Genomic DNA, 9,402 nt, shown 5'->3' on the forward strand with positions numbered 1-9,402 from the left:
ATTGACTTAGTACCGGGATATCATCCCATCTTTATTCCATCGTATCGCATGGAACCAGTGGATTTAAAGGAATTGAAGAAACAATTGCAGGAGCTGTTAGATAATGGTTTCATTAGAACTAGTGTATCACCTTGGAGTGCCCCGATGCTATTTGTCAAGAAGAAATATGGTTTTATGAGGATGTGCATTGACTACAGGCAGTTGAACAAGGTTACCATCAAGAAAAAGTATTCACTGCTGCGCATTGATGATTTATTTGATTAGCTTCAAGGTCTTACGGTGCTCTAAGATTTACTTGAGATTGGGGTATCATCAGTTGAAGATCAGGGATTCGGACATTCCTAAGACAACTTTAAAAACCCGTTATTGGAATTATGAGTTCTTGGTGATGTCTTTTAGATTGACTAATTCCCCAACAACCTTTATTCATTTGACGAACAGTGTGTTTCAGCCTTATTTTGAATCCTTCATTATTGTGTTCATTAATGATCTTTTGGTATATTCTCGCAGTAGAGAGGAACACGAGCAGCAATTAAGGGTTGTGCTTCAAATATTTAGAGAGAAAAAGTTATATTCCAAGTTATCTAAGTGTGAGTTTTGGTTGGATTCGGTGGCGTTCTTGGGCCATGTGGTATCCAGTGAGGCTATTAAGGTGGATCCAAAAAAGACTGAAGCAACTCAGAATTGGCCCAGTCCTCCTACCACTATTAAGGAGTTTTGTTGGGTACTACTGTCGATTTGTGGAGGGGTTTTCATCTATCGCAGCTCCATTGACTAAGTTGACTCAGAAGGGTGCTTTATTTAGATGGTCGAACGAGTGTGAGGAGAGATTTCAAAAGCTCAAGATCAAAGTTGTACACAGCTTATTGTCATGCTTCGTAAGTGGGTCTTGGTTGTGTTTTGATGCATGATGGTAGGGTGATTGCCTACGCATTGCGCCAGTTGAAGACCGATGAGAAGAAATTTCTGTCTATGATTTGGAGTTGTACTGATTATGCACACGCTCAAGATTGTGACGCATTATTATTACAGTGTGTCTTGTGAGATGTATACGGATCATCGGAGTCTCCAGCATCTGATTAAACTGAAAGATTTGAATTTGAGGCAGTGGAGATGGTTAGACCTGTTGAAGGATTATTCTCTCACTATTCTCTATCATCCGAAAAATACTAATATGGTTACAGATGCCTTGAGTATGAAGGTGGATAATATCGAGAGTTTAGTATTCATTCTAGCTAGGAGGGGTTTTTAGCTAAGGATGTTCAGGCATTGGCCAGTAGGTTCGTGAGATTGGATATTTCGGAGTCGAGTAGAGTCTTCCTTGTGTTGTATCTCGGTCATTTTGTTTGAGTGCATTAAGGCACGTCAGTATGATGATCCCAACTTGTTTGTCCTTAAGGACACGATACAGTTTGGTGATGCTAAGGAGGTGACTGTTGGTGATGATGGAGTATTGAGGCTTCAGGTCGATTCTGTGTTCCTAATGTGGAAGGCTTGAAAGAGTCGATTCTTGCGGAAGCTGGTAGTTCACGGTATTCTGTTCACCCAGGTGCTACTACGATGTATAATGATTTGAAGCAGTATTATTGGTGGAGAATGATGAAGAAAGACATTTTGGGGTTTTCTTTTGAATATTGATATACCGTAGTGGAAGTGGGAGGGTATCACTATGGACTTTGTGGTAGGGTGGCCACGGACTTTGAGGAAGTTTGATGCCATTTTTGTCATTGTGGATCGGTTGAAAAAATTGGCGCATTTTATTTCGGTCATGACTTCCTACACTTCAAACTAGTTGGCTAAGATCTACATCTGGGATATTGTTCACTTACATGGTGTACCTGTTTCAACCATCTCCTACCGCGACACTCAGTTTACCTCACATTTTTGGAGAGCTGTGAAGTGTGAGTTGGGCACGCATGTTGAGTTGACTACAACATTTCATCCTCGGATGGATGGGCAGTCTGAGCGGACCATTCAAATCTTGTGTTGAGGGCATACATTATTGATTTTGGAGGCTGGTGGGATTAGTTTATACTGTTAGCAAAGTTTGCATATAACAACAACTACCAGTCTAGTATTGATATGGCTCCGTACAAGGTCTTGTATGAGAGGTGATGTCGTTATCTAGTTGGTTTGATCCTAGGGAGGCAAAATTATTGGGCACAAATTTGGTTTGAGATGATTTAGAGAAAGTGAAGTTGACTTTGGAGAGGCTTCACACCGCACATTCCAAGCAGACAAGTTATGCGGATAGGAAGGCTCGTGATGTGGCATTCATGGTAGGTAAGATGGTTCTACTCAGAGTTTCGCCTATGAAGGGCATAATGAAGTTTCGGAGGAAAGGAAAGTTTATTCCTTGATATATTGGTCTATTGAGTTCTTCAAGAGAGCTGGTGAAATAGCTTTAAGGCATTCTTTTCCACCCAGCTTATCGGGAATTCATCTGTTTTCCCAAGGTTCTATGCTTCGTAAGTACTATGAGGATTTTTCACATGTGTTGGATTACAGCTCGGTGTAGTGGTAAAAGGATTTGACTTATGATGAGGAGCCAATGGCCATTTTGGATAGGCATGTTCGGAAGCTGATATGGAAAGATATTGCATCAATAATTGTTCAATGGAGAGGTCAACATGTTGAGAAGGCGACATGGGAGACAGAGCATGATATGCGGAGCAAATATACTTACCTTTTTGTTCTATGTATTTTAGCCTCGTTCCCTTATTTGATGTTCCCCATATGTGTATTTGATGTTTGGTGAATTACAGGGATTGTTGGGATTGGTTTCGGGAATGTTTTTGAGTGAATTGAGACACGTAATCTCATTTTGGAAGCTTAAGAGTTGACCAAGATTTGACTATTGTGTAAACAATCTCGGATTCATATTTTGATGGTTTCAATAGATTCGTATGGTAAATTTGGACTTAGACGTATGTCCGAATTTGTATTTGGAGGTTCTTAGGATGTTTGGAAACTTCATAAGTTTGACCGGTGATTGACTTTGATGATTTCATATTCAGATTTTGGTTCCGGAAGTTAGAATAGGTTAAATTTTTCATTCGATACTTGTGTGCAAAGTTTGGGTTTAATCCGAATTGGTTAAGCTTGAATCGGATGCTTGGTTAGAAGTTTGGAAGTTAATGAACTTAATAGAGACTTAACGTGTGTTTTGATCATGGATTCGTGGTTTTGATGTAAGTCGTCGTGTTTTTTGCATTCGGGAAAGTTTGGATAAAGTATTGAGACTTGTTGCTATGATTGTGCGGGGTCCCGGGTGGCTCGTGTCATTTTTGGACCACCCGAAGCATTGTTATGTTGAAGCATATTTACTGGTGTCAGGTCTTCATCGTGACGGGGGCTAGGTTGTGATTGCGGAGTGTATCTTGGAGCAGGGGAGGTTTTCTTCATCGCTTTTGCGGCAAGCGAGTCGAGGTTCCCGATGTGTTACTTTGAGCTGGGTAGATTTCCTTCTTCGTGTTCGCTCATGGGGAATCACGTTCGCGAAGAAAGCTGGGCGATGGGGGAGCTGTGTTACGGCCCAAACTCCCACCGGGGCCGTGATGGCGCCTAAAACCTCTTGCTAGGCAAGCTAGTTATTAGATGATAGTAGTAAACTCAAATAATAATATTAAATAATCTCAATAGTGGAATAAGCATAAGTAACTGAAGCCAATAGTCATAATACACCTAAAACCATCACATGACTTGGTGTCAACGAGTAAATGAGCACTACAGAATTTAAATGCAGAGTTTAATTCAAGATACAGAACTGTCTAAACGATAGAACAATGATAACATAAAAAAAGCAGAAGGGGACTTTAAGGCCTGCGAACGGAATCAGCAACTACCTCGAATCTCCAAGAACTGATACTAGCGCCTCCAACTAACAATCACCTCTCCCGACAGTAATTGGATCTGCACTTAAAATGCAGTATAGTATGAGTACAACCGACCCTATATACTCAATGAGTAACAGTAACAAGCTCGGCAAGGTTCAACATTACATACTAGTAACCAATAACAACAATAATAGAATAATAACGGTAAAGAAAGGTAGCTCAAGCAATGTTAAATTCAACCTTTTTCACAAATACCAGGAAAGTATGCATGCTTTTCAAGAATAACAGTTAATGCGTAAAGTCATCTAAACATGATTTTATCAATTTAACAATGATTCCAAGTCCAACACATTAAATAAGGACATCTAGTACTAATAAACAAAAGGGAAGAATCACAACCTAGTGCATGCATGATATGTAAACATACTCGAATCAACAATATTGTAGTTAAATTATCAAGTATATGAAGTCTCAACACATGTATAGTGCCTGGCACAATTTCCCTTCAATTATCAGACACAAAAACACTCAGCATTGTACAGGTGCATGATACAAATCTCTCACCAAAGTACATATGTGACTCTGTGCCTGCCCACGGCTAATACCTAACTCAGGAGGGGCGGGTCCTTGCCCAAGCACTGATCAGATCTAAGCCAACGATCAAAATCACTTAGCCTAATATAGGGCCTACTACACGTCACCTCATAATCAATACCACTCAGCCCAATGTGGGGCCTGGCGTACGTGTCACCTCATAATCAATACCAAATTGGCTCTGTGGCCAAAGCTCAGGCATCAACCGCTCAAGTCTCAAATATTAAATATCACAATACTCAGCTCAAACCATTGTCACTCATATAAGGGAATCAACAGTATGTGAGATAATATAAAAAGAATGCATAAAGACAGTGATACAATACGCGGAAATAGCATCATGACTGAGAGTATGACTACAATTAAGGCAAACAACTTAGAATAACAAGAGTTGCCCTATAATGTCTCAACCAAATAAGCACATAACCTAGATATGATTTCTAGCATGAATAATAGCTCAAGTAGTCATACAAGTAGAGAAACCACGGATATATCAAGGCATGATAGCAAAACAAGGCACATAATAGCCTAAGGTCTACTTAGATCACAAATAACCCTGGTATACGCACATATGCTCATCATCCAGCATGTGCTTCACCCCCAATGTATCTTAAATATCATAGCCAATGGAGAAATTACTTTCAAACCAAGTTTAGACATATTACTTACCTCGGAGCACATGATTCAATACTCCAAAAAGCCCTTCCCATGCGAATCGACCTCCAAACGGCTCGAATCTAGTCAAAAATAACTCAATAACATCAAACATGACTATAGAGATCGATTCTATGTAATAAATATTCAATATTTATCAAATTCCAAAAGGTCAACAAAATATTCAACCCAGGCCCGCCTCCCGGAACCTGACGAAGTCATAAATCCCGATTACCCATTTGAATATGAGTCTAAATATACAAGTTTCATCCAATCCGACTCTGAATTGGGGTTCAAATCTCAATTTTTCACTCTCCAAAACCAGAGTCAAAATCCCCAAATATCACCTTAAAGCCCATATTCAATGTATAATAACCCGTGGGTAAAAAAGACATAATGCTAAAGTCAAATAGAAATTACTTACCCTCTTGATTTGTATGAAAATAGTTACACCCCACACCTAAATATTGCTTGTCAAGTGTGGTTTCTAGCGTGGCCAGTCAGCGGCGACGCATATTAAGGCAAAGGAAGTTGCACATTTCAATGAGCTTGCGCCAAATGTCTCACTAGGCGCTGCAATCGGGGTGGGCATTTTGCATGTGGATCCAACATGGTTTCCTATGCTTGGCACATCTATATAAAAGGTCGTGAGGCTTATTCTCTCTCATTGTTTTTATAGATTTATCACTCACTACAACTCACCCATAAATTCTCTCAAATCCCATTTGAAGCTTCAAATAGACTAAACTAAATTAGAAGACGGTTCTGTTAAGATTTAGCTTGAGCAAACTGAGAAATCGTTGTTGTAACATCTGTCATCTGGTGGTATTAATTTTGAAAATTCGTTGGAGGAAAAGTTAACCAACATACAAGTGTAGTTAGTTCTTCAACAAGGTATGTAGGGCAACCTTCCTTCTTGGCATGAGTTAGCGTAAGCCTCTCATCCTTTCTAAATAATTCATGTACTGTAAAGTTTGGTAGTTCAAAGCCCTCTCAATTATGTTATCCTGTTCTTGTGCGTTTTTACCAGTAGCATTTCATTCAAATTCTAAATGGTTTCCATGCAGGTATCATGTGGTCGGAGAGTATGATTCATTCAGAGTTTAAACTTGTTATCTCTTGAAACTGGTATTGCATTTTATATATATATATATATATATATATATATATAGTATTTATTTTACTTTATCGAGCCGCGCTATAGTCAGCCAGGTATGACACATATTATGCAACTATTGATCAATTGGGTACAAAGAGATGAAATGTGATACACTACTGAGCCCTTATGTGGCCGGGTACGACTGATCCCATGTGTGGCTGGGTATGATGATGTGAGAAGTGAGGTTACCGAGTCGTCCTTTGTTCGGGTATGATCGAGTCCTCTACAAGGCCGGGAATGGAGCAATGAGGTGTGATGCGAGGTTACCGAGTGCTCTTGACGCTGGCTACGCTGAGTTCTATTCAGACCGAGTGTAGCCGAGACCTCCTAAGGTAGGGTATGATCGAGTCCTATATATTAATGCATGACCCCCAATAGCTTATTTTACAAAAGCTTGCATACATTTCATGACTCATGGATATAGTAGTTTATGCCACCGGTGGCTTGTCTTTGTATTCAGGTTGAAATCAATTACTCATATCTCTAATGCTATGTCCCTGTTTAATATAATTTTTTAGGATTAGATACTCAGTACATTATCCAGACTGATGCCCCTTTCTTTTGGGTGTTGTTGTTCATGCCCACGGGTACAGATAGACCCGGTGACGTTCCTCCCTAGTAGGGTATTTTTCCTGTAGATTTGGTTGTTTCTCTCCACTCCTTCGGTAAGGAGGGGCCCTGTACCAACCTAGTTATGTATGTGTACACTTATTTTGGTACTCATAAAGGCTTGCAGACTAGAGTTTGGGTGTATGTAAAAGAGTGAGTTGTAACTTTGTCGGGTCTAGTTATGAAAATTTATAGCTTGTATATGTTCTTTTGCAAATTCGTTGTACTCATTTTTGTTTTTGATAGTGGAAATAGCACCTGGAGGCCACATTGGCCCATATTTTATGATTGAGGAAGAATTAAAATGGACGTCATTTCGCATGGGCCTTTGGGCATCGTGTGCCGGTCGCACCTCCCAAGGTTGGGGTGTGACAAACTTGGTATCAGAGCAGGTCGTGTCCTAGGAAGTCTGCAAGCCGTATCTAGTATAGTCTTGTTTATGGGTATGTTGTGCATCATACTTATAAATAGGAGGCTACAAGATATATAGAATGAATACCCTTCTTTCTAATCTAGATCATGCGATAGTGCTGAAGTCATAAGTATTCGCTTCAAAATCTCATCTTGTTTATATTTATAGAGATGCCTACCACGAGACGTCAGGAAATTATGCAAGAATTGTATGAAGTAGCAGGAGAAGGTATCAGTTAGGTGTCACCGGCCCCTATGCGCCAACATGGCCCCTATTCTCTTCTCTTCTCGGAACAACATAGAGAAGAGAATGCACCTCCTGTTCCTCCTCTGGTTGAGCCTGAACAGGATCTAGATATGAGAAGTTTAGTACAACTGTTAACTTAGTTGGGAGCCTCTTAGGCCAGCATCATGCTCCTGCCACTGCAGATAAAACAGTTAGTATGAGAGTTTGAGATTTCATAAATTTGGATCACCCGTTGTTCACAGGAACAGATCCAAACGAAGATCCTCAAAGCTTTTCGGATCAAATGCAGCAGACTTTACGAGTGATGCATGCCACTAATACTATATTTGTGGAACTTGCCTCTTACAGGTTGAGGGATATAGATGTAGTGTGGTATAAGACTTGGGAATAGTCTAGGGGAACTCTTGCCCCAGCAGTAAGTTGGAAGGAATTTTTTGAAGCCTTTTTGCAGCAGTATATGCTTATCGAGTTCCGCCGAGCTAAGCAAGATAGGTTTTATGAGTGGAACAGGGTAACATGAGTGTTCGGGAGCCCAAAATGAAATTTAATTCATTGTAGAGGTATGATCCTTTGATTTTAGGAGAGATGAGTGATATAGTACATTGATTCGTGGGTAAACTGGGACGACACTTGATTAATGAATGCAACACTACTTCTCTGAGTCCGAACATGGACATTGCTCGTACACAAGCCTATGCGTAGAGCTAAGAGGATAGAAAAAGGCAATAGCGAGCTGCTCGAGAGAATGATCCGGGCCAACATAAGAGATTCTGGTCTACATGTGATTTGGGAGATTTACGTGGTGAGTTTAGGCCTCCATTTCCCCGAAATCCATCTCATCTTGTGGCTAGTGCAACGTCACAGTTCTAGGGCCAGTGTCATGACTTGATTACCTATTCTAGTAAGGGTAAAATTCCCCGAGGATAAAGCTCACAATATAGTGTAGACCCAAGTAAGATGAGGACCCTAGTGCCGCATTGTGGCTGATGTTGTAGGAATTATTTTGGGCATTGCTGTCAGGATTCAGATTTATGCTATTCTTGTGGGTAGCGTGATCACATTATGCACTTTTGCCCAATAAAAATGTGGGTGGCGTGGTCATCAATATCATATCCTCATGAGCAAGGTATACGACCGCTGATGGGGAGAGGTAGAGGTAAAGGCGGATTTTCCATGTCCATCCCTGTTCGGCAAAAACAAAATCGCATCTACACATTGTCAGGTCGTCAGAATTGGGATTCTTCACCAGACGTGGTCACATGTATACTATCTGTGTCTTCCACTAATGGGTATGCTTTGATAGATCCAGGTTCTACACTATCGTATAGTACTCCATTTGTTGCTGGTAATTGCAGTAAAGTACCCGAATTGCTATGACAATAGTTAAAAGTGTCCACATCGAATGGAGAGTACATGATAGTTAGGAGGGTATATCGAGGTTGTGATGTGATGATTCATGATCACCGTACCTTGGCCAATTTGAATGAATTAAGAATGGTAGGATTTGATGGCATCATGGGAATGGATTGGTTGGCCTCTTGCTATGCTATAGTGGAATGTTGCAAGAAAGTTATTCGTTTCAACTTTCCGGGAGAGCCCCTTTATCGAATGGAAGAAAGTTATTCGTTTCAACTTTCCGGGAGAGCCCCTTTATCGAATGGAAGGAAAACATTGCAACGCTAAAAAGGAAATTTATTTCTTACCTTAAGGCCTGAAAGATGATCACAAAAGGGTGTTTTTACCATTTTGTACGAATGTATGATGTGGAGGCGAAGCCTCCAACCTTACAGTCAGTTTCGGTCGTTAAATAATTTCTCGATGTATTCCCATATGAGATCCCAGGCATCCCACTCGAGAGAGAGATTGAGTTTGCTATCGATGTGATACACAAT

Source organism: Nicotiana tabacum, chromosome 15 (genome assembly GCF_000715075.1).
Source record: "Nicotiana tabacum cultivar K326 chromosome 15, ASM71507v2, whole genome shotgun sequence".
NCBI lineage: Eukaryota > Viridiplantae > Streptophyta > Magnoliopsida > Solanales > Solanaceae > Nicotiana > Nicotiana tabacum.